The following is a 27,102-nucleotide window of genomic DNA, read 5'->3' as shown; positions in this document are numbered from 1 at the left end:
AACTTTGCAAAACCAAAATTGCTTAAAACGTGGAATTGACAGACGGACAGACAGACGGACAGACAGGGAACGCCATACATCGCTTCCGACCAATTCCATTTTTAAAATAAAACGAAACGCGAGGGGAAGCGTACAATTATTTCTTTGTTTCGGCATAAAACGATAGTTTTAAAACAACGTACGTTTTACACTTAGTTCGTTCTTTACTTTATACTTTCTAACGGTCAGTAATCCCAGATAGCTTCTCTCTCTCTCCCTCTCTATAACGCGTATTCCTCAACCGGTTTTTTTCTTCATTCCCATTCCACCATGGACCAAGAATCCAAGGGGACTCACTGTTCCCTGGTAACCACCACGTATAGGCCTTGCCTAGTGCTCGGATTACGATTAATTTTTATCCATGAATAAAATAAGCTCGGCGATATTTAAATAATATTTATTTAAATAACCAATAGTTGAATAAAAATTGTAAAATGTTTAAATAATCGAAAGTGAATAAGCCTATTGTGGAATAAAGCGCCGAAATAGCAGGGTGGGAGAGCCTTAGACTATACTTTAGATGGACTGAAACATCTAAAGGGGCAAATTCAAATTACTGGGTTCGGGTATACGTGGTAGGGCGAGTGAGTGCGAAATATTAAGTCGACGTAATAAGGGGATACGAGGATTAATAAAATAACAACTTTATTAATGAAGAAAATTAGTATTAACTACAAATCGCGACTGTACAAAAAAACTGAAGGGAAAGTACCGCGTACAAGCAAATTCCGAGAAGGGTTCGCGAACTTTCAAGGGTACAGCCACTCGTGATGATATCCAAGAGACAGTAACCAAAAAATACACTCCCCCTTTTTAGGGGCTCAATATCCAGACGAGTAAAAAGCCCAACTCGAGCGGCGCCTCGGCTTTCCCGAAACCAGTTCTAAACCAGAAAGCCCAAAACTTTCCGTCGCTGCTGAGGATTCGAGAAAGGGGGGAATTCATACTGGTCACCAAAGATGGAATTTCTCTCGGCCGGATATTGAAGTAAACACAATGGGAAAATACATTTGAAAGAAAAAAATACAAAATACATGATACAAAATTTCCACAACCGATTTTAAACCAAATTCCATTATACATTTATGAAATTAATATTAATTGTTAAGCAATTAATTATACTCTTAATTAAAATAAGATAAACATTAAATTTATTCAACACCTATTATTTAAATAAAACAAACAATTATTTAAATAAATGCCACTTTTATTCAAATAAATGTTTGGTTGCGTAAAAAACATAATTAAATAAGTTAAAATGATATTCTTTTTACCAACGTTATTTAAATAAATCGAAAAATTTGTGGATAATGAATAAACAATTCCGAGCACTAGCCTTGCCTCCGTGGTTGCCTGCAGGGTTTCCTTTTCTTTGCGAAATAAATATTATTATAATTATTATTATTATATTTTTACACGATTAAGCGTGGCCTAAATCTGAAGGCTTACTGAGGTACATCAGCCGCTTTGAAGCGCCTCTAGAATTCTGTTCAACTATCACTACGATAAACTTAGTCTTATCCCGGGTTTTCTGGGCTCTGGCGCCGAACCAAATAATCACAAATTTTGTTATTTAAACTCTATTTGTAACAAAGTTTTGTTGGTTGGTAATCACTATGCTTGCCACCATATTTGCACCTTGCTGTTAACATTGAGCACTTAAAATGTCAATAAAGTATATATTTAGGCTTAGTTCATTAATTTTTTTGAGTTTAGAAATGAAATGGATTCCAGTGAATTTGATTAAAAAACTACAGTCATACGCGGCTAACTGGTTGTTTTTACTTAACACAATGGTTAATTACCATTACTTAAACTTTTAAAGAACCAATTTCAAAAATAAAAGGTCTATAATTTACTAATCATTTAACCGTCCACAATGGCGCCATTTTGTCAAAATTGAACGTGAACGCTCCAGCTTCTCTACGAAACCACGGCCAACTTTGAAATCTCACGCTACAGCGGCCAACCCATTCTTCGAAATTCCGTGAGCACAAAATTTCCCCCTATAAACTGTACTATAACCTGTAGGAGTTCAGGGCCACACTCGTTTTTATATTGGCTTCAATGCAAAAACTATTCTAAAAATTATATTCCGCTACGGACGCTCAAACCATACACATCTTTTGCTCATAGGTTAACATAGAAACTTCAACGAATGGGTCGGCCACTGTCAAAGACTATATAACGCTTCGCTTACTAGACAGGCGTGTTCCTAGGAAAAACCTGTTAACACCTCTGTAGCACTGTAAAAGCTGGGGTAATATTTGGACCCGCGGCTAGAGGCGCCACTAGTAACACAGCTCAAGCTAGGGGAAATTTTGGGCCAGCGTCGAGATGGAGCCACAATCGGTATGCAAGTTGAGCCATAGAACACGCCTGTCTAGTAAGCGAAGCGTTATATAGTCTTTGGCCACTGTAGCGCGAACAGCGCGTGATCAAAGTTGGCCGTGACGAAACTACGCCGGAAATTGACTTGAGTGACGCCAAGTTTGTCGACATTGAACTAAAATTATCCTTGATTTTTCCAATTCCCAGTATTCAAGCGTGCTTTTAAAGCCTGAACAGCGAGTCCCCTGTTGATTCTTGGTCCATCATTCCATTAAAACGCGCCATCTTACGAGAAGGTGAGCGAACGAAACCAGCGAAATAAAAAGGGGAATCTAAAAGAGCTTCGACACAATGGATTCGGGAAAGAAAATGTTAGGAACAATATCAAACGGAAAAGGCCGAGATATTAGCGAAAACCTACAGGGAGCGAAACAGGCTTAAGATAAATAGGAACCCCCCCACCCCCCTCTCCCGATTTTTTCTCAGCCGTTCCCCCGTGGAGGGTATCTCCATTTTTCGGGGCCGGTGTCTTTTTGTTTCTCCAAATACAATTTATACAAGGCAATCCCAAGACACCGAGAAGCCCTCTCGAATAGGATGTAAAAAAGCTCCGTAATTTGCTGCGGAGATAAAAGGGAATTGAACGAGGCTCAGACTTACACTTTTCTCTTATATTTCATGTACTCCGATTACTATATACTTATACTAAAGGTAAATATCGGAGAAATCCATTATAGATATTTATTTTGGAATTAAAAAGTTTGATATAAGTAATAGCAAAAGTGACATTATTACCAAAAGTGTGACAATCCCTGTACTTCATATGCTAGATAATTTGACCATAAATTATGAAAGCCTGATTTTGAAGGTTAAAATTGGTAAGTGGCCAGTGGGCAGTTTTTTAATTAAACTACCTAGGTTCTACTGGCCACGGGTCCAGTTTAAAAAAGTTCCTTATTTCTCAGCCTGATTCCCACAATACGGGTTCCCTGTATATACGCTTTGCCAAAATTAAGTGACATAATTACCAAAAGTGTGACAATCCCTGTACTTCATATGCTAAAGGTTTAATGAATGCTCGACTTGAGATCGACCACATAAAAGACTATTTATTGTTGCCTTTCTGGATCTTTTTTTAGTCTATGGTATTATATCGTAGGTAGATGACTATAGCATCCCCGCAGAACGACGAAAAATCCAAAATACACCAACTTTGACCAGTGCTACTGAGTTACTCCGTTCCTCACTACGAGGCGTTATTTGTTGGTTTTAACTTCCTTCCCTCCCCAAGGCATACTTTCCCTTCTCCCCTCCCAACTTGTATTTCGCTCTTAACATTCATTAAGAAATAGGTCCGATTGACAAACTTTTGGTAATTATGGATTTTCATATAAAAAAGTAGGTACTAGTTCAAAAGTATCAATTAGTAATAGGTGGTTTCTTTTCGCTTGTTCCGGGATTTCGGAGTAGGGTAAGAAGAGAAAGGCTATGACGTCATTTTACTCCGATTCTGTGGTGGCGAATGGTTTGAGTAGTAGTAGTAAAAACGTTTTTCCAAAATGGCTGCCTGTGGCCTTTTCAGCAGATAAATTTTAACTAGCAGACGACAAAATCCTTTACGCCTCCTTTTCAGTAGGAGTATAAAGAGTAGCCTTACAATACCCCAGAACAAGCGAATAGTATGTAGGCCCGAGTAATTCTCATCCCCGGATCAGGCGAATAAAACGTTTTAGGGTAAAAAGAGTACACTTTTAGTCCGAGAACAGGTGACAAGAAACCCCCTATATGAAATTTATCTTGGTTACATAGAAAAACGGCTAATTTTCACCTAAAAATAGTATTTTTCACTTTTAGTTGCATGTATCTTTATTGTTTTTCATGTGTAAAATGTTCTGATTGGGATAACGCTCATAATATTTAGTTTAAAACCTTGCATTTACAAAGAAACAAGTTGGTCGAGTAAAATTATCAATTTGAGATCTTGTCGTGCTTAGAAAAAATTCAATCTATATAATTAAATCAAATTATCTCATTGGTTCCCTAAAACTTAAGTCACCCAACGTAGTCATTATCCCTATCAGGGTGACTAGGGAAAGGCTTTGAAAATGTTATAGAAAAAATAAGAATTTTAGAGGTGAATTATAGGAAAATATAACGAATAAAATAGGCGAATTATAAGAAAATATAGGACACTAAATAGGAAAATATAGGAAAAATAATAAGGTAATTATTTTATGTCGGTATACTTTGGCTCGAATAAGCTAGAATATTGTTAATTTTTTGTTTGTACTGTTTCTTGCATTATTGGATCACCCAGCGGATTTACAAAGCCCGCACATTTTAAGATTTGGTTCGAAAGTGGTAGTGTTTCACCAGATGTTCTATGACACGTATAAAAAGTTCTTTCCTTTTAAAAAAACCGTGAAATTATAGGAAATAGGTTAAGGGGGGAAGACTACAGAGGCCATGGTCTACTTTCGCGCTATTTCAAGCTGAACTCTTTTAATTTTGTATTTTAACTTATAATATTAATATTTATGTGTAGAACAGAATCTTGTTTAGTGATTAAAATAATTTTGACAATTTTAAATTTAAAAGAAATTAAGTTATTACGTTTTATTTCGGACCCCCGGAGCTAAACAAGTTGGGCAAGCGCCCAAACTATCCTTTAGTTAGGACCTTATATCTCGTTAACTATTAATATTAGAATTATCAAAATTATTTTAAGCACTAGAGGAAAGTTCAGCCTAATAAGAAAAATATAATTCAATGATGTAATTGTTAAAACAGAAACGTTCAGCTTGAACGAAAAAGAGGTTTTTACTGTATTTTTCCCCCTTAAAATAAAGGAATATATAGGAAGGCATTAAAAATATAGGAAAATATAGGAAATATAGGTCACCCGGCCCTATTCATAAATAAATACATCATCCGTCTAATTAATTTAACCACTAAGCACACTTTGAAGATTAACGCGGTATTTTACAAATAAAATAATATCGATATACCATGATAAAAACCAACTTTTCTAAATAGGCTGGATTTGAGGAACGGGGAAAAGAAACGGGATCGATTTGAAAGCCGAATAAAGAAATAGCCGTTTCGAGTATTGGAAATTGAAGGGGGTCCTAAGTTGCCTTCTCTTTTCTTTCATTCTCGCGCTATCTATTAGGAAATGACAACCGAAATTGGCAGCGCACTCTATCTCTGATTCTGGCGAAGGTCCGCGACATCGGCTGGAAAGTGGCACAAATTGCTTTTTTACGCTAGAATGGCAATTGAAATTGAGACTGGCCCGCGAAAGGAAATTGAGAAATAGGGGGGCTCGTCGGCTGGGCTCGTGGCCGGGCCCAGCCGACGAGCCCAGAACAATAGCGTCTATCCGCTATAATTTCCAGTTTGGACCTATAAACCTCGTCCTTGGCCAGGAGGAAGGGACAATCACGCGCGCCAGAGAATCGTATTAAAAGAAGATCAGATCGTGTCCCTCGGATACCAAACTCAAGGTCAAATACTCGAATTAAAAACAAATCGTTTTCACATTTTGCGTAGATCTCTCACTCCGCAGACCTCCAAAAAGGATTGTTTGGGAGTGAAAGTAGCGGGCAGGGCAAAGCACCCCTTCCAGCGACTCAAATGGAATTCTGTACCTAACTCGGTTTCTCAAATTGCCATCCCAATATATTTTACCTTCTTTGAAGTTTCCTAAGATCAAGGTATATAGCTTAATTATAATTTTACATTATTTATACAGTTAGAAAGGTAATTTACCTATGACAGTTACGTTACATTTGTGACAATTGCGTTACGTTTGTGACAATTGCGTTACACCTACGACAATTAAGTTACAGCTACGACATTTGAGTTACAGCTACGACAATTGCGTTGCATTTATGACGATTGCGTTGCATCTATGACGATTGCGTTGCATCTATGACAATTGCGTTGCACACATATGACAAATAAAATTACCCTGTTAAGACAATGACCAACCAGTCATGCATCAAAAATATAATATTTAACTTTCTCTCTAATTTCAAAGGCAATTAACATTGTGCTACTTTACAAACAAATTACTTAATTTTGTCTTTTAAAATCATTAGTCCGAAAATATTTACACCAATTATTATTTATATAAGAGGGTTAATTAAACTAAAGAAAGTTTAAATTAACAAACGACACCTGTGTATGATGTAAGATAAAAGAAATTCAAAATTCGTCTGCTATTTTTTCACGTATTTAGTTGACGGATATTTAGGCAGATGGCGCTATATTTCCTAACCTCGATGCCTAAAATAAAATCTGACTATTTATAAATTTGATATAAAATAATCATTTCATAACACAATAGTTTTAACCACCTCCCGCCGATAAGTAGAAAGAAAAATGTATTCGTGTGAACAGCACCCTCATGTTTGCCGGAAGAAAAACCGCTGCAACCGCGGCTCTAATTTCCCCATTTCGACGAGAAATCGAAACCAAATCTAAATAATTTTGACTGCCCATTCTCTATAAGGTTTAAAAATACGCGGGAAAATCGGATTTTGAAAGGAGGAGAAAAGCGTGGTAAACGCCTATTACTGGGAACAAAATTATTGATTGAACGAGATCGATACATTTTCGAAGACAATGCCAGGGAAAGAGTTCATTCATCTTATTAAAAAAAGTTCAGTTTTTAAGGAACAAAATCAACGTTAGATATTGAATTGAAATATTCAACTTTGATGCCCAAAACAGAATCAGTTTTATAATCGGAGCGCAATCATTATATCAAAGAAAAATATAATTAGCCTCTAGCGAAGCGGACAAAATAATCAAAAAAATAGAGCGCTTTCTGGCAAAATATGTCTAAAAAATAGCTCGTTTACTCGTAACAGTCACTCTTCTTAATTGAAAATTACTTAAATTGAACGAATAAAAAAAAGTGAGGAAGGCCGTGAAAATTTGCCACAAAAAAATCTTATCTTCAAAGTTGGTCCGTTGGAGCCACTTCTTTTTCCGAATTTCCTTTTGGCTGAGCGAAGGCTTCACGGAGTAGCTACGTTCCCAGGGGAGGGAAGGTTTCAGCTAGGTTCCCAGAAATCTGCGCTCGTAAAAAGCTGAGAATATTAAAAATATATATATTCTCTACGGCTCGCTTTTATTACATTAAGGGGTTGCGCGGAGATTTCAGGTCGTGGTGGCTTAGTCAGTATCACAATGCAGCGACAATGGGACCTAACCGGTTCCGGATCCCACGATAAATCGGTAGGTCTAATGCCCCTGTCAGATTGCCGGAAGACGACGTCAGTCTATCTTGGAATAAAGATAACGGGGTTGACGTTAGTGGTGTGGAGCCGGACTTTACTGCCTAGTAAAAATGACCGATTAGAGGAATATGGGAGGGTGTTTTAGATCGATTAAGCTATATCTCAGCTTCGTCTCGAGTTTTGATATAAGTTCTTGTTTTTCCTTTTCCGCAGTCGATGGCGGACACGAGGAGCTCGTACTACGGACGCCTGCCTATTTTTTCCCCCGAATCAGTACGCTTTTTATAGGAAGGTTTCGCGAGTCATTTGGCCCGGATGGCGGCCACGGCTCGAAGGCGGGGCTTCACCAAGCCAAAGCCATAGAGACGATGACGTCGAGTGAAAGTTGCGCGAGGAATAAACGAATGGTAGCGCTCGGCGCTCGGCCATTTGGATTCAATTATGGACGGCGAGGGTCGCGCGGTAAAAAGGTTCTTGAGACGCCAACCTGGAATTTGTTTACACGCCGAGTATCAGCGTGTAAACGGATTTTACTCTATTAAGGGCATCTTTTCAAAATGATGCCTTCTAAGGGCAAAGTTGCAAATGAAGAATATTGGGATCCACAGGTATATATTTGGAGCGCCGGTATTTTATGGGAAATCCATAAAGTAAAGAGCGCTTTTCACTGTTCCAGTGAAAAAACGTCCTCGAGAACATCGATATATAGCGGTTCGCCATATTGAATGTATTTTCGCCATTGAATCTGATCTTCGATGAACCAGAATCTTTTTCCATATTTGACAAAGAATTTGCAAGCAAGGCAAGGATAGTGGTGATATCGTAAACCGACTTAACGTTAATCCCAAAACGGCCACGATCTTGTCCTCAAGAAAAAGAACAATAATAATAATGATCAAGTCATCGAGCGACTTTTAATGCCATTATTTCAGATGGTCGGGTTAAATTGCCAAGGGGGGTAGTGGAAAGCCCTTCGTGCCACATGAGCCAATAGCTCCCTACACTCACTAATTACCGTTAACCTCGGCAAGTGTTGATGGGAAGGGGAAACCGAAGAACTCGTGGGAAAACCCCTTTAAGTAGTGGGGAGATAACTCGCAAACTCAACGCAGTGCCACAAGCAGGGATCGAACCCGGCTTCTCTTGTGCTAACCACTCCGTCACTCTAAAGCAAAGAAGTATAGACGTTTTAACTAGAACTTGAAAAGGATTAGATTGGTTAAGGTTAAGGATTTTGATTTATAACTTTAAAGGAGTGGATTTGTTTTGGGTTGGAAGGAGGTGGTACAAGTTTTGGTTTAGAGGTGGTACGAGGTCCAATGATAAGTTAGTAAATTTATAAAAGAAGAAATTCACATTAATTTCAAATTATAGAACTTTAATTAAAGCTCGTGGCTCTTTTTCAACTGATATAAAATTTCACAATTTTAAAACCTGTCTATTTTATAATTTCGATGCACACGCGCATTATACATATTCCCCCCTTTTTTAAATCATTTAAATTTCCATTATTAGGGGTAACCCCAAAAAACGTTTTTTAAACACTGCTTTATTTTACTTTTAGTCTATTTTCGCTTTTGTTTAACCGTGCATACATATTACAAATCAACTAAAATTAATGAGTAATATTGTACAAGTCTCATGTGACCAGAACAAAGTTTTAGTTTTGGATTCGTTTTATTTACAAGTCTCACCAGAACAAAGTTTTAGTTTTGGTTTCGTTTTATTTACAAGTCTCACCAGAACAAAGTTTTAGTTTTGGTTTCGTTTTATTTACAAGTCTCACCAGAACGAAGTTTTAGTTTTGGTTTCGTTTTATTTACAAGTCTCACCAGAACAAAGTTTTAGTTTTGGTTTCGTTTTATTTACAAGTCTCACCAGAACAAAGTTTTAGTTTTGGTTTCGTTTTATTTACAAGTCTCACCAGAACGAAGTTTTAGTTTTGGTTTCGTTTTATTTACAAGTCTCACCAGAACAAAGTTTTAGTTTTGGTTTCGTTTTATTTACAAGTCTCACCAGAACGAAGTTTTAGTTTTATTTTCAATTTGGATTTTGTATAAATGCAGGGTGACCAGGAAAGTGCCTCGAAAATGTTATAGAAAAAATATTAAATTTTCAAGCGAATTAAAGAAAAATATAGTAAAAAAAACCATACGCAAAAATAAGGATTCTTATCGAAAAACAGTAGCTAAAATAAAGTGAAATATAGGATGAAGAAAGGTACACGACGATGGAATGAATTCGGGTTATAAACTGCACGAGGAAACCTAAGGAATTTATAAGAAATTATTGAAAATATAGGTAATGTGGTCACCTTGTTAATGTTTTGGAAATGTAATAATTTCGGTAAGATAATGTAAAACATTTTGGAATAATTTTTAGTTAATTAATAAAAACAAATTATTAAAAAACCATTGGTTTTTTAAAAAAAAATAACTTGGCTTAAACCATGGTTTAAACCAACCAGTGTGGTTTAATCCAGCCAACCCGGACGCATCTGCACTTTTTATCACCTATAAAAAAGCTTGTGAAACACTTGCGATATTCCCATATTTAAAAATATAAATTTTGTGGTTTGAAAACTTTGCGTTCAAATTTATTGAACGGTTTGATCTGATTTTGACAAATTGGATTGGACGGATTAGATTATTTCGAATAGCGAATGTTGGCTGTTCTGATTAAAATGATCATCGATTTAAAAATCGAACGAGTTGGATTTGAACTAGAATCGGTGAAGAACTGACCCGACTTGAGTTTTGGAAAACCCCAAACCGGACCTTGCCAAGAACGTCAAAAATTCAAATAAACACCCGTTTACTATTTAAAAATTTCAATTTCACTAAAAGCTTAGTTTCATCTCCATTATTATTTTATTACTATTTAAAATATTTATAATTTAAAACAAAAAATAAGTTAAAAAATAATCCGTTTCCATTCGTAAGTTTAAATAAACGGCATACTTAATTCAATGGTTTACTGGATATTCCGAGAGTAGAAATCCAGTTGATCAATTCAGTCGCGAACCGTTTATTACGAAATAGGATATTCCCGGTCAATTTAAAAATTACTTATATAGTGAAATATATTACATCGGAAATGGTTATTTATATTTAGTCGTAGTAAAAATGGGGGGAATTGACGCTCGGGAAATAATTAGGGACTATTTTCCATTAAAATGCTCATTAGAATCCCCCAGTGAACGCGCCAGAAGAAATCTCAGCTCCGGAATACAAGGAAACGAAATGGAACAATGATCAGGAACAAGAATTGAACGCGTTGAAGAATCCTTTAAATCGCGCCAAATTAGAGATCAACGTACTATAATTATAATCTGATTTGAAATTAGTTTAAGTTTGATCGAGTTAATCATATATGTAGTTTAAAACTTGACGCGTTCTAAATACTTAATGGTTTTGAAAAATTATATTTCTTTTAAAACGCATCCCAGAGAAATTATCTACGCTCGATTCGTTTCCAAGAAAAATGCGGTGCAAACTCTCTACCTAAATTCGAAGAAAAACTCAACGCTTACTCTTTATGTAAATAATTAATGCCAAATATACCGGTTATTATTATTAAGGAATACTAAAGTACTGAAGGAAAACTATCTAAGTAGAATTCATTAAAGAAAGATTTCCAATTTAAGCGACTACTCGAAGAATCAACAACATTAAGCGCAAATTAGTTCGAAGAACTGTTATTTTGTAAGCCTAGCCAACCCAATCAATTAAGACCAATCGAACGCGTTCCTTTTCTATGGCCTCTCGCGTAGTTTCAATTTCGATCAGAAGTACCGCCACCTACCAGCCGGATTTTTAATCGAATGCGTGGAAGCTGTCTGCTGAAGGTTTCGGGATAGACACGTTTAAATATAAATGTCGTCTGCTATTTCTTCGTGCACTTCACTGACAGCTATTAAACCAGAGGGCGCTATTTTTTCTACACTCGAAGTACACTTTTACGTATAGCGTTTTCCATTTGATTGCTCGAGATTCACTCCGAATTTGTCTCTGACGTCATAGACCTCGCCCCAATCGACTAGAGCAAAGATAATTTAAACTCGTACCCTAGATTCGAAATCACTCTCTCGCGCGTTGCCGATAGCGTTTACCCACTTCCCGCCGGAACTCAGAAAAAATCGCTCCATGGTTTGCGCCTTACCGCAACCGATGGAGCCCGATTTTTCTGAGGTCACGTGCCGGAAAAAGGTAAACGCTTCATAACAAAACCGTCAATGGGAAAGCTCTCAGTTTTCAAATCTAGGGTACGAGTTCAAATTATCTTTGACTAGAGTAAAACCGCAAATGGAACATTACATTAATATAAAAGTCGCTATGCCCTCAAAATGTAAAATAACCATATTATGTGTTCTGCAATATAATATTATTATTATTATTATTATATTCCCGCGCTTTTTGGTTTTTCGTCTGCTAGTAATTAGAATTTTCGCGTCTTGGTCTGCCATTTTACCAAAAAATCTAAAAGGAACACGCAAAAATTTGCTCCGATCTCGATCTCGATCCGTTGATCTGTCGAAAACAGCAGATCCGTTTCGGGTGATCTCGGCGCACCCGAGAGCGGGAAATGGAACACGCAATGTTGATCAGAGCGATCTAGAGCGCTCGAGAGCAGTCAAATGGAAAACACTATATCACTAGATCAGGAACAGAATGATTTACACGAAACGCCGCAAATACTCCCATTTAAACCAATGATAAGTATGACACTTCCTATTGTTTTAACGCTAATTTCCTGACCGAACCTTTTTTCGACACTGACGTTCTCGGCAAGCTCCAACTTGGATTCGCACTCGAACTGAGTAGCGTGATATCATCCTTGGTATATTTCGCTTTATGCATATTTGGACACTAGGGGACTCTGTGCTGAGAACTAAACCTAGATTGCGCAATGACTCTGAAACTCCGTTCGGTGGGAATTTTTGAAAATTATGTAACTTATGCTGATAGCTATAGTAGAAGTAATATAATAACCGTAAGTATGCCACTTGATAGGGGGTTCCAGGATTTCGGAGTAGAGTAAGAAGAGTAAGGCTATGACGTCATTTTACTACTATTCTGTGATGACGAATAGTTTGAGTCTGAGTAAAAACGTTCTTCCAAAATGGCTGCCTGTGGCCTTTTTAGCGGATAAATTCTGGCTAGCAGACGACAAAGTCCCATTTACTCCTTTACACCTCCTTTCCAGAAGGAGTAAAAAGAGTAGACCTAATACTCCGGAACAAGCGAATAGATTATGGGCCGGAGTAATTCTCATCCCCGGAACAGGCGAATAAAACGTTTTAGGGTAAAAAGAGTACACTTTCAGTCCGAGAACAGGCGAAAAGAAACCACTTATTATTGTTTTAAGGCAACTTGTCTTACCAAACCGTTTTTCGAAGGAGATGCGGAGATTAAACCCTACCGAAAGGAAATCCTGGATACGACCTCGTCTTTGCTAATAGTATATTTATCGTCGAGCACTTTTATTCACTACTAACCCTGATTGCGGACAAACTGAAAATCAGTTTGGTGATAATTTTCGCTTATCGTTAATTCATTATTACGTTACTTACAGTTATAATAGTGTAAAACGTAAATAGACTAAAATATTGCGAGTGCAAAATAGAAAACACGGTATACTCTTAAATAGACGCTAGAAAATGGAGGGAAAATAAGAAATAAGCAATGAGAAGGATTCCTGAAAAAGCGAAAGAAGCCCGGGGTATTCGTAGCGAAGAAAGACACCCTTAAAAAGGTTTCCAACGTGGCTTGAATACGAAGAATCAACAGACTTTATAAGCGTTACGGGCTTCCTTTTACGGAGAAACTACCCTATAAGGAGACTCTCTCATTTTTTCCTGGCCTGTTTATTTATATAGTGGTTTATCTTCGCGTAAGTACACTACGTTACTTAAAAGGTTCACCAACGTCCATTGAAAACATTCGCCTTTATCGCGAATACATTTGGATATTTGTTTATGACCGAAAATACCTATTTCTATTCAACCAATCATTTCTGGAAATGTATCCAAATTCGCTATAGACCAATTTAGGGTACACCCCCATCTTGTTGAAAGTAATAGTACGGGTAAAAGAGGGTAGCTCACCGGCAAAATTCGTCCCAACTTGCAATGTGGCCTAAAAATTATATTTTGATGTCTACTTTAAGGATCCGATGAGTCCGCAACGATGCGGGGTGGACAACACAGTTTTTGGGGGGGCAAGGGGGGCAGGAGGGGGCAGTTGCCCCCTAAATTTGCTTTCACCGAATTGAGCCGTGTTTGGTGTTGTTCCGAATGGTACATTTCACCCTGAGTCGAATGCGACCAACCACATGCCCGTAAGATGAACCGTTTCCGAGTTATGGCCGAATTTGTACTGAATCGCGTGGTTTTTTCTCTAATATGAAAATAAAATCCCCAAATGTTAAATTTAGCAATCCGGTAAAGTTGGGTATCGTTTCTGTAGTATGTTTTAACGTTGAGTCGAATGAGACACGCCGCGGATCGCTGGGACTACTATTTTCGGGGGTATGACCAAAAGTACACTAAACAAAGGTTTTTTTTTAAGAATTTCACTAAACGTTGAAAAGGTATATCAACCATTTGGCCAGGACCAGCCATACTTTCGGGTCGTACGTATTATTTCGAGCCGAATCGAATGAGACCAACCGCAATTCCATAGGATGAATAGTTTCCGAGCTATAACAAAATATGTTCGAACCATAAATGGTGTTTTTTTCAAAAAGTTCGAAAATATTCATTTAAACCTCCACCCGTGTCTACAAATTTCTCCCCGGACGGCCACAATGTATTCATCTTACATACTACTAAGTGCTGAATCGAATGAGACCAACCGCAGCGCCGTGGATTGAATAGATAACGAGTGATGACGGAATTTACATTAGATAATTGACATTTAATCCTCAAAGAGGTTCTGAAAATGTGTTTTTTCATTTTTTAAGTTAATTTTTAACATCATTGTTGTGTGTTTGCTACAAGAAATGATGAAGATATGTTTAAAAACAGGTACAATCGAACACATTTTTACTTAGTTGACATTTGCATCAGACAATACAACTAAATAGAATGAATAAATAATAATAATAAATAATATATCTGAAATTTCTATGGCATTTTTTGGGGCAGTAAAAAATTCAAGTAGAAACGTTTAAAATGAAGATGGCGCGACTAAAGAATATCAATATAACGTCTTGCAACGTCACATATGCTTTTGGTAGTAAACATTAATCAATTCAATTCAATTCAATTCAATTCAGTTTATTGATATAAATAGAATCGAATACAATGATGTTTAAAAATAAATTATAAATAAATTAAAAAAAGAAAAAAACATTTTCAGAACCTGTTTGAGGATTAAATGTCAATTATCTAATGTAAATTCCGTCATCACTCTTTATCTATTCATTCCACGGCGCTGCTGTTGGTCTCATTCGATTCAGCACTTACAAGGAGAGTACCCGAGTTGTTTATTGCCGATTTAGTTCAAAGTCGGCCGTAAAGTAGACCTATATGAGATATGAAATTTCCCAAAAGGAGACGTTGCACTACCCATTCGATTTGCCATGGCAACCGAAAATGTTTTTGACCACTTACAACCAAAATAAGATTTTTTCCTTATTTTACCCAAAATTTGTTACAAATTTACCCTAAAAATGTTTCAATTTACCCAAACTTGATGAAATTTACCTAAATGTGGTCCAAATTACACATTTCGTGAGTAGAAGGAAAGTGAGGTCGACACTCCGATCCCGGGGTCGGGGTCAGGTTCGGGATCGGGGTCCGGGATTTAAGGGGTGAAATGAGGGTAAAATCATCGAAAAGTCAATGTATTTAGGGTATTTCTCGCGACGATTTGTTTTCCCGTATATCAACATATTGTGTCCAGGCCAACTTGTTCATTTATCTACGCTTATCTCGAAAGATACTTGAACGTATATCTTATCAAGCTTTATCGTACGGAATAAGTTGAAATGATGTAAAAATTGATAACCTACGCGACGCGTGCGCAGATTACCCCGGGGGACGCGGTTAATTTGAATTTAAGAGTGTTTTGACGTCATTGAATATTCGTTGTTAAAGTAGAATGGAAATATTTTTAAACTTCATTTTAATATCATTGTAGTACGCTTGACACTTGAACCAATCTCACGAGTATTTCTTAAAACGAATATCTCGATCGCGTTTTATCGTACGAAATAAGTGGAAATTATGTAAGTTGTATGATTAATAACCTAGGCAGGAAGATAGCGCGCGCGTGCGCGGATTACCTGGGAGGCGCGGATTGCCCGGGCGCGCGGTTAATTTGAATTTAAAACATGGATTCCCTCTCCGAAATAATTCATGTACCCAAAATTGGACCGCAAGTTTTTTTCTTTTAGGGGAATCTCTATGGGAGTTTAACATTACAATAAAGCTAATAGGTCCAGTTTGGGGTACCTTTGGTCCGAAATGGGGTACATAGGGCCGAAAATGGTGACTTTGGTCGTTTTAAGGGTACTTTTGGTCTATTTTGGTCCATTTTTGGGTACATCAGAAAAGCAGTTGGAAAAACGAAGAGCATAATTTTTTTTTCCACCCATCTCCAAACTCCAAAAATTTATTGCTTTAATTTATTTATCGCTTCCGTAGGTATAAAATAAGATAAAAACCACTTACCTATATTTTAATTACGGTAAATTAAAAATACTTAATTAGTGTACTAAGTTACGTTTAAAAGAACCTTTTGTAACAATTCCAATATGTAAATATAGGTATAAGGATTGAAAAAATACTTAAAGTGGTTTTACTGATAAACTCTAAAGGAATTTAACTTTAAAGGGTATCTTAGATTATTGTTTTTAATTTTATTCAAGTTGAAAACGTATTAAGAGTCCTTCAAAGTACTATAAAAGGATTTTATTTACGAACTTAATTCATATTTTCTTCAAACTTTCAATTCGCTTTTATTACTATTTAAATACGGTAAAATATAATTCTTATACACAAATATAGTCAGAAAGATACTATAAAACACTAAAATTAAAATTAAATTAAATTTGTGTGGATAAGATTTGTAAATATCATTTTGAAACTAATAACTTTCACGCTTTATTTAAGTCAAGCCAATAAAAACAATTACCTATATTTTAAATACGGTAAAATATAAATACATTTCCGATATGTAAATAGGTAGAATAACACTATGAAAAGTTCCTTTTTCTTCTTTTAATACGACAACACACAACTCTGATACGCAAATATATAAAGAAAATATAAAAAAAATGACTCTACGTTCGATACGTTAAAATACATTTCCGATACACACAAATATAGATAAAGAAATACTATAAAATGTAAAAAGGTAGAAAAATACTACACATTAACCATTATGAATTTAAGCTTACAACATCCTTCACGTATAGAGCATAACATATATGTTCAGAGTTAACTTGTTTCCTCGTTATCTTTATCGCATGTGTTTTAAATAGCGTATGGAATAAGTTAAGAATGTACTGAAATGGTGTATGTTTAAACCTCGTAGAATAAAGAGTAAAACATATGTTCAGAGTCGGCTTGATTACTAAAGCGAATAACACAGAGACGTTTCAGGTGTAGTCACGTAGGAAGAAAAATACTACAACACTCTCTATACTCTACATTCAACACGTTAAAATATACTTCCAAAATGCCAATATAGGTAGTAAAATACTACAAAATCTCTATACTTTACCTTCAATACGTTAAATTACATTCCAATATGTAAATATAGGAGGAAAAATACTACAAAAGCCTCTTTTCTTGGCGTTCAATATGTTAAAATAGATTTCTGAAATGCAAATATAGGTAGTAATTACTACAAAAGCCTCTTACTCTACGTTCAATACGTTAAATTAATGATATGCCTCCGATCGAATCGTTCATTTTTTCCTATTTAAATATACGCATTTAAATTAGAATTGCTTCTAGTGTTCGGCAGTCGATTAATTATTATCCACAAATTTTCCGATTTATTTAAAAAACGTTGGTAAAAAGAATATCATTTTAACTTATTTAATTGTGTTTTTTACCCAACCAAGCATTTATTTGAATAAAAGTGGTATTTATTTAAATAACCAATAGTTAAATAAAAATTGTTAAATGTTTAAATAATCGAAAGTGAACAAGCCTATTTTTTAAATAAAACAAACAGACTTTAGAGTTGATAAGATTTGTAAATATCATTTGAAACTAATAATTTTCACGCTTTATTTAAGTCAAGCAATTACATTTTTCAAAATGAAAGAAGTTAAACAATATAAAAATTTGTAAATATTGTAAATATTTTTAGGTAATAAAGAAATTAAGAAATGTTTTAATTAAAATATCTTTCATTTTCTACTACATTTTTAAAAATGAAAGAAGTTTAACATTATAATTATTCTAATATAATTTCAAAATCAGGTATTATTTAAAGTACAAATGCATAATTTAGTGAAGCAATTCTTATTTAAATACTTTTATTTAATTAATTTGTGTATCTGAAATGTATTAATTGAAAAATAACTGGGTACTATAAAAGGATTTCATTTACAAACTAAATTAATATTTTCTTCAAACTTTCAATTGGTTATAATTTGAATTTAAATGAAAACATCATGGATTATAGGTGCGTAATCTACTATTAGACCGAACTAATTAAAAAAAATACTTAAAGTAAGTGGTTTTACTGATAAACTCTAAAGGAATTTTGGAATTTTCTGGAATAGCAAAGTAAAACTAAAACGTAAACCAAGTTTAAAACGAAACTAATAACTGGGAGAAAGGTTGAAATAAGTAATTTTTTTTTATTTTTCGTTTTTTAATTTTTGAGTTCCCTATATTATTATAAACTAAATTAAATATAATTTTTGAAAATTTGTGATAAAAGATCTGCTCCTTCGTGTTTTACATATATTTAAAAACTCGAGATTTTAATGAATTGTTTTCAAAGCATGAAAAATATAGCAGATCCTTTGATTTTAATTGTAGTTAGTAGTTACTTAAAAAAAAGTCGCTAGCTGACTTGGAGCTGGTGTAGTTAAATTTTTAAAATGTGTATTTTAAATTTTGTTTGTAAAAGTTTTTTTTGAAAAAGTTTAGTATTATAGTTTAAATTTATTAAATAAAATAAAATATAAATTATACATTTGGTTTAGTATTTTACTATTGCAAGTAAAATTAATAGTAATTTCAATTACTTTTTTAGTTTTTTTTTTGACAAATATGCAAACTATTTAGTTATTTCAAAAACAAATACGTCGAATTATTTGGTATTCGAAATACTATTGGTTAGTTTTTATATATTTAATTTTATTTTTCAGAACAATTTCTCTTTGTCTAGCTTCTTCTAACTTTAATTTAGATGGCCTTAAAGCCAAGTATTTAACAAATTTTGTAATCAAGTAGATGGAGCTTTAAACAATTTTTCAGTCATGTAGTCAAGGAAATGTTCAAATATACGTGTATTTGGTCATTTTGATGGTCAAATAGCCCAGTATGGAACTGCCCTCGCCCTGATGGTGCCCCGAGCCTCCGTCGACGTCTGAAATGTGAAATGGGGCGGACTACATGACAGAAAAATTGTTTAAAGCTCCATCTACTTGGTTACAAAATTTGTTAAATACTTGGCTTTAAGGCCATCTAAATTAAAGTTAGAAGAAGCTAGACAAAGAGAAATTGTTCTGAAAAATAAAATTAAATATATAAAAACTAACCAATAGTATTTCGAATACCAAATAATTCGACGTATTTGTTTTTGAAATAACTAAATAGTTTGCATATTTGTCAAAAAAAAACTAAAAAAGTAATTGAAATTACTATTAATTTTACTTGCAATAGTAAAATACTAAACCAAATGTATAATTTATATTTTATTTTATTTAATAAATTTAAACTATAATACTAAACTTTTTCAAAAAAAACTTTTACAAACAAAATTTAAAATACACATTTTTAAAATTTAACTACACCAGCTCCAAGTCAGCTAGCGACTTTTTTAATAAGTAAATACTAACTACAATTAAAATCAAAGGATCTGCTATATTTTTCATGCTTTGAAAACAATTCATTAAAATCTCGAGTTTTTAAATATATGTAAAACACGAAGGAGCAGATCTTTTATCACAAATTTTCAAAAATTATATTTAATTTAGTTTATAATAATATAGGGAACTCAAAAATTAAAAAACGAAAAATCAAAAAAAAATTACTTATTTCAACCTTTCTCCCAGTTATTAGTTTCGTTTTAAACTTGGTTTACGTTTTAGTTTTACTTTGCTATTCTAGAAAATTCCAAAATTCCTTTAGAGTTGATCAGTAAAACCACTTACTTTAAGTATTTTTTTTAATTAGTTCGGTCTAATAGTAGATTACGCACCTATAATCCATGATGTTTTCATTTAAATTCAAATTATAACCAATTGAAAGTTTGAAGAAAATATTAATTTAGTTTGTAAATGAAATCCTTTTATAGTACTCTGAAGGGCTCTTAATACGTTTTGAACTTCCAAAATAAATTAATGTACTAAGTTACGTTTAAAAGAACCTTTTGTAACAATTCCAATATATATATATATATAAAAAACCGTGATAAATAGTAAAACCCACTTATTTTTCAATTAATACATTTCAGATACACAAATTAATTAAATAAAAGTATTTAAATAAGAATTGCTTCACTAAATTATGCATTTGTACTTTAAATAATACCTGATTTTGAAATTATATTAGAATAATTATATTGTTAAACTTCTTTCATTTTTAAAAATGTAGTAGAAAATGAAAGATATTTTAATTAAAACATTTCTTAATTTCTTTATTACCTAAAAATATTTACAATATTTACAAATTTTTATATTGTTTGACTTCTTTCATTTTTAAAAATGTAATTGCTTGACTTAAATAAAGCGTGAAAATTATTAGTTTCAAATGATATTTACAAATCTTTTCAACTCTAAAGTCCATTTTTCAGGTATTAGTAAGTATTTCATACAAACTAACTTCTAAAATATGGATTTAGTTCGTAAATAAAATTCTTTTAAATTACTTTGAAGTACTCTTTATACGTTTTGAACTTGAATAATATTAAAAACAATAATCTAAGATACCCTTTAAAGTTAAATTCCTTTAGTTTATCAGTTAAACCACTTACTTTAAGTATTTTTTAAACCGTTCGGTCTAATAGTAGATTACGCACCTATAATCCATGATGTTTTCATTTAAATTCAAATTATAACCAATTGAAAGTTTGAAGAAAATATTAATTTAGTTTGTAAATGAAATCCTTTTATAGTACTCTGAAGGGCTCTTAATACGTTTTGAACTTCCAAAATAAATTAATGTACTAAGTTACGTTTAAAAGAACCTTTTGTAACAATTCCAATATATATATATATATATATATAAAAAACCGTGATAAATAGTAAAACCCACTTATTTTTCAATAAATACATTTCAGATACACAAATTAATTAAATAAAAGTATTTAAATAAGAATTGCTTCACTAAATTATGCATTTGTACTTTAAATAATACCTGATTTTGAAATTATATTAGAATAATTATATTGTTAAACTTCTTTCATTTTTAAAAATGTAGTAGAAAATGAAAGATATTTTAATTAAAACATTTCTTAATTTCTTTATTACCTAAAAATATTTACAATATTTACAAATTTTTATATTGTTTAACTTCTTTCATTTTTAAAAATTTAATTGCTTGACTTAAATAAAGCGTGAAAATTATTAGTTTCAAATGATATTTACAAATCTTATCAACTCTAAAGTCTGTTTGTTTTATTTAATAAATAGGCTTGTTCACTTTCGATTATTTAAACATTTAACAATTTTTATTTAACTATTGGTTATTTAAATAAATACCACTTTTATTCAAATAAATGCTTGGTTGGGTAAAAAAAACAATTAAATAAGTTAAAATGATATTCTTTTTACCAACGTTTTTTAAATAAATCGGAAAATTTGTGGATAATAATTAATCGACTGCCGAACACTAGAAGCAATTCTAATTTAAATAGGAAAAAAAACGATTCGATCGGAGGCATATCATTAATTTAACGTATTGAACGTAGAGTAAGAGGCTTTTGTAGTAATTACAACCTATATTTGCATTTCAGAAATCTATTTTAACATATTGAACGCCAAGAAAAGAGGCTTTTGTTGTATTTACTACCTATATTTGCATTTCAGAAATCTATTTTAACATATTGAACGCCAAGAAAAGAGGCTTTTGTAGTATTTTTCCTCCTATATTTACATATTGGAATGTAATTCAACGTATTGAAGGTAGAGTATAGAGATTTTGTAGTATTTACTACCTACATTTGCATTTCAGAAATCTATTTTAACATATTGAACGCCAAGAAAAGAGGCTTTTGTAGTATTTTTCCTCCTATATTTACATATTGGAATGTAATTTAACGTATTGAAGGTAAAGTATAGAGATTTTGTAGTATTTTACTACCTATATTGGCATTTCGGAAGTATATTTTAACGTGTTGAATGTAGAGTATAGAGAGTGTTGTAGTATTTTTCTTCCTACGTGACTACACCTGAAACGTCTCTGTGTTATTCGCTTTAGTAATCAAGCCGACTCTGAACATATGTTTTACTCTTTATTCTACGAGGTTTAAACATACACCATTTCAGTACATTCTTAACTTATTCCATACGCTATTTAAAACACATGCGATAAAGATAACGAGGAAACAAGTTAACTCTGAACATATATGTTATGCTCTATACGTGAAGGATGTTGTAAGCTTAAATTCATAATGGTTAATGTGTAGTATTTTTCTACCTTTTTACATTTTATAGTATTTCTTTATCTATATTTGTGTGTATCGGAAATGTATTTTAACGTATCGAACGTAGAGTCATTTTTTTTTATATTTTCTTTATATATTTGCGTATCAGAGTTGTGTGTTGTCGTATTAAAAGAAGAAAAAGGAACTTTTCATAGTGTTATTCTACCTATTTACATATCGGAAATGTATTTATATTTTACCGTATTTAAAATATAGGTAATTGTTTTTATTGGCTTGACTTAAATAAAGCGTGAAAGTTATTAGTTTCAAAATGATATTTACAAATCTTATCCACACAAATTTAATTTAATTTTAATTTTAGTGTTTTATAGTATCTTTCTGACTATATTTGTGTATAAGAATTATATTTTACCGTATTTAAATAGTAATAAAAGCGAATTGAAAGTTTGAAGAAAATATGAATTAAGTTCGTAAATAAAATCCTTTTATAGTACTTTGAAGGACTCTTAATACGTTTTCAACTTGAATAAAATTAAAAACAATAATCTAAGATACCCTTTAAAGTTAAATTCCTTTAGAGTTTATCAGTAAAACCACTTTAAGTATTTTTTCAATCCTTATACCTATATTTACATATTGGAATTGTTACAAAAGGTTCTTTTAAACGTAACTTAGTACACTAATTAAGTATTTTTAATTTACCGTAATTAAAATATAGGTAAGTGGTTTTTATCTTATTTTATACCTACGGAAGCGATAAATAAATTAAAGCAATAAATTTTTGGAGTTTGGAGATGGGTGGAAAAAAAAATAAGGCTCTTCGTTTTTCCAACTGCTTTTCTGATGTACCCAAAAATGGACCAAAATAGACCAAAAGTACCCTTAAAACGACCAAAGTCACCATTTTCGGCCCTATGTACCCCATTTCGGACCAAAAGTACCCCAAACTGGACCTATTAGCTTTATTGTAATGTTAAACTCCCATAGAGATTCCCCTAAAAGAAAAAAACTTGCGGTCCAATTTTGGGTACATGAATTATTTCGGAGAGGGAATCCATGTTTTAAATTCAAATTAACCGCGCGCCCGGGCAATCCGCGCCTCCCAGGTAATCCGCGCACGCGCGCGCTATCTTCCTGCCTAGGTTATTAATCATACAACTTACATAATTTCCACTTATTTCGTACGATAAAACGCGATCGAGATATTCGTTTTAAGAAATACTCGTGAGATTGGTTCAAGTGTCAAGCGTACTACAATGATATTAAAATGAAGTTTAAAAATATTTCCATTCTACTTTAACAACGAATATTCAATGACGTCAAAACACTCTTAAATTCAAATTAACCGCGTCCCCCGGGGTAATCTGCGCACGCGTCGCCTAGGTTATCAATTTTTACATCATTTCAACTTATTCCGTACGATAAAGCTTGATAAGATATACGTTCAAGTATCTTTCGAGATAAGCGTAGATAAATGAACAAGTTGGCCTGGACACAATATGTTGATATACGGGAAAACAAATCGTCGCGAGAAATACCCTAAATACATTGACTTTTCGATTATTTTACCCTCATTTCACCCCTTAAATCCCGGACCCCGATCCCGAACCTGACCCCGACCCCGGGATCGGAGTGTCGACCTCACTTTCCTTCTACTTTCGTGATTTTCAAAATTTTTCCAAATTTTCGTAAATGGAGATTTTATTGTTTTAAGTGATCAAAAACATTTTCGGTTGCCATAGAAAATCGAATGGGTAGTGCAACGTCTCCTTTTGGGAAATTTCATATTTCATATAGGTCTACATTACGCCCGACTTTGAACAAACTCGGCAATAAACACCTCGGGTACTCTCCTTGTTAGTAGTATGAAAGATGAATACATTGTGGTCGTCCGGGGAGAACTTTGTAGACACGGGTGGGATTTAAATGAATATTTTCGAACTTTTTGAAAAAAACACCATTTATGGTTCGCACATATTTTGTTATAGCTCGGTAACTATTCATCCTACGGAATTGCGGTTCGTCTCATTCGATTCGGCACAAAATAATACGTACGATCCGAAAGTATGGTTGGTCCTGGCCAAATGGTTTTCAACATTTAGTGAAATTCCGAAAAAAAACCTTTGTTTAGTGTACGTTTGGTCATACCTCCAAAACTAGTAGTCCCAGCGATCCGCGGCGTGTCTCATTCGACTCAACGTTAAAACATAGTACAGAAACGATACCCAACTTTACCGGATTGCTAAATTTAACATTTGGGGATTTTTTTTCATATTAGAGAAAACACCACGCGATTCAGTACAAATTCGGCCATAACTCGGAAATGGTTCATCTTACGGGCATGTGGTTGGTCGCATTCGACTCAGGGTGAAATGTAACACCGGGAACAATACCAAACACGGCTCAATTCGGTGAAAGCAAATTTTGGGGCAACTGCCCCCTCCTGCCCCCCTTGCCCCCCAAAAACTGTGTTGTCCACCCCGCATCGTTGCGGACTCATCGGATCCTTAAAGTAGACATCAAAATATAATTTTTAGGCCACATTGCAAGTTGGGACGAATTTTGCCGCTGGAGAGCTCTTTTTGGGCCTCTTTTACCCGTACTATAATGTAATGCTCAGAAAAGGAATCAATTGTGATTTTAGTTCTGACATATGGTGTTGTCCTAGAATAATGAAATAGCCACCGATCGAATTAAATAGCTTTGCTTAGGAACTGAATGTCTTCGAAATATTTGCTAGCACCAAATAATTTTACCGGATACCAAATCGAATATTTCAGAAAGTTTGAGAATATCTGTTTTTTTCTGATCAAATATTCGAATATTCGAAAAGGTAGACAGTTTTCTAATATTGGTCTTTAGTTCTTAGAAAAGCTATTTCGCTGGTTACTCGTTCTGTGGCACAGCAATCGTCGTTTCAATTTTTCAATATTTTACAATGGTTACGTGTATAATTGTAACGAAAACAAAATTCATTGGTTTTTTATATTTGTCTTACTGGACCACAATGATCATTTAATTGATCATTACCTCAAATCCTTCATGAGAATTCGGTAACCAGTCTGAATTTTTATTATATTACATTAGATTACGTTACATTACATTACATTATATTAAATAAAATAATAATGTCAATTAAATCTTAAGCAACATAATAGACAGTAAGTATGACACTTGGGTGAATGTTTTAGAATTTTTTTACAGTAACAGTAAAAAATATTAAAATAGCGCAACACGGTAGTGACATTGTGAACTATACTTTGAGTCGATCTCAGAATTAATTTCGCACCGCCATGTTAGAATACAAAACAGGTAAGAAAACTTACTAGACCTCATAATGTAGAGGTAATGTGTCAATTGTCCGAGATTAATTAATATTTATTAATAATAAAGAATTTTTATGGGAGAAATAATAACAGTTTAAGCGATCAAATATCAAATAGTGAGTCGAATAATTTACCAAATAGCAAAATATTGCGAATATTTAAATATTTAAAACAAACACGCTATATCTAATTGTTTATAATCTTATCCATAAGTATTCCTATTCATCACTAGGAGGCGATTTTATTTCTGTGAATAGTTCCCAGTAAAATATTTAAATAAAAAATTATTAATTATTATTAATAAGTATAATTATTATGGCCTCATGGTTACATGATATATCACTGTGATATTTAGTTTAAACCGTCGTGTTTGGTCTAAATCTATTTATCCAAGGATAATATGAATCATTGAAATTGACTTACCGATGTGGTTTATGCAGTTTCATTGGCTTTGGTCGATGAAGAGTTTGATCAATTACCAATGCATCTGTAAAACAAGGAAAATAGATATCAATAAAAAGTACACATTTATATTTAATCACATTCGCAAGAGATTCGCCCATTTAAAGAGTAAGTTGCAAATTATTCGTTACCGCCTTTAATTTTGTTATTAAGGGGGATTAAGACTACAGTGGCCATTGTCTAGTTTCGCCCTATTTCAAGCTGAATGGTTTTATTTTTGTGTTTTAACTTATAAAATTAATATTTATGTGTAGAACAGCCTCTTGTTTAGTGCTTAAAATAATTTTGACAATTTTAAATTTCAAAGTTATTTAATTATTACGTTTTAGTTCGGACCCCCCGGAGCTAAACATGTTGGGCAAGCGCCCAAACTACCCTTTAGTTATAGCCTTATATCTCGCTATTAATATTAGAATTATCAAAATTATTTTGAGCACTAGAGGAAGGTTCAGCCTATTAATAAAAATATAATTCGATTGTGTAATTGTTAAAACTAAAACGTTCAGCTTGAACGAAAAAGAGGCTTTTACTATAGTCTTCCCCCTTAAACGAAGCGCTTACGTTTAAAATACCCAATTATAAAGTTTCGTTGCTTTCCGTTTCGTAAGTAATTAGAAATAATTAGTAGAACGCCAAAACAATTTGGTGATTGATGACATTGACTACACGTTATTTCTCATTGTAGATGCTACTGATTCCGTGGCCAAATCCGAAAAATGTCTTATGGAACCATGGGAATCTACTACTGAATTTTGTACGAGGGTTTTAAAAACACGCGCTTCCCTTATACTTATCTCGTAAAAGATTACCAGTACCAAGCGCGGATTAATGGGAATGTATCCGGATCAAATTTATAGTGTAGGGGCAAGGGGAGGAGCTTAGAAGTTATCAACT

General features: G+C 33.5%; 1 protein-coding gene across 1 annotated transcript in view; it reads right to left on the bottom strand.

Annotated features, from left to right (window-relative positions):
- The window catches only part of LOC149947837 (alpha-2C adrenergic receptor-like), a 119,328-nt gene extending 93,095 nt beyond the window's left edge, over positions 1-26,233 (bottom strand). The window contains exon 1 of the mRNA XM_090171609.1: positions 26,170-26,233. The gene's annotated coding sequence lies outside the window, so the exon portion shown is untranslated. The remainder of the gene's footprint in view (positions 1-26,169) is intronic.
- Positions 26,234-27,102: the final 869 nt, after the last annotated feature.

Source organism: Leiobunum rupestre, chromosome 4 (genome assembly GCF_980474605.1).
Source record: "Leiobunum rupestre chromosome 4, qqLeiRupe1.1.hap1, whole genome shotgun sequence".
Taxonomy (NCBI): domain Eukaryota; kingdom Metazoa; phylum Arthropoda; class Arachnida; order Opiliones; family Sclerosomatidae; genus Leiobunum; species Leiobunum rupestre.
Note: the sequence above shows the minus strand (reverse complement) of the source record. Positions and strands in the feature narration are given on the sequence as shown.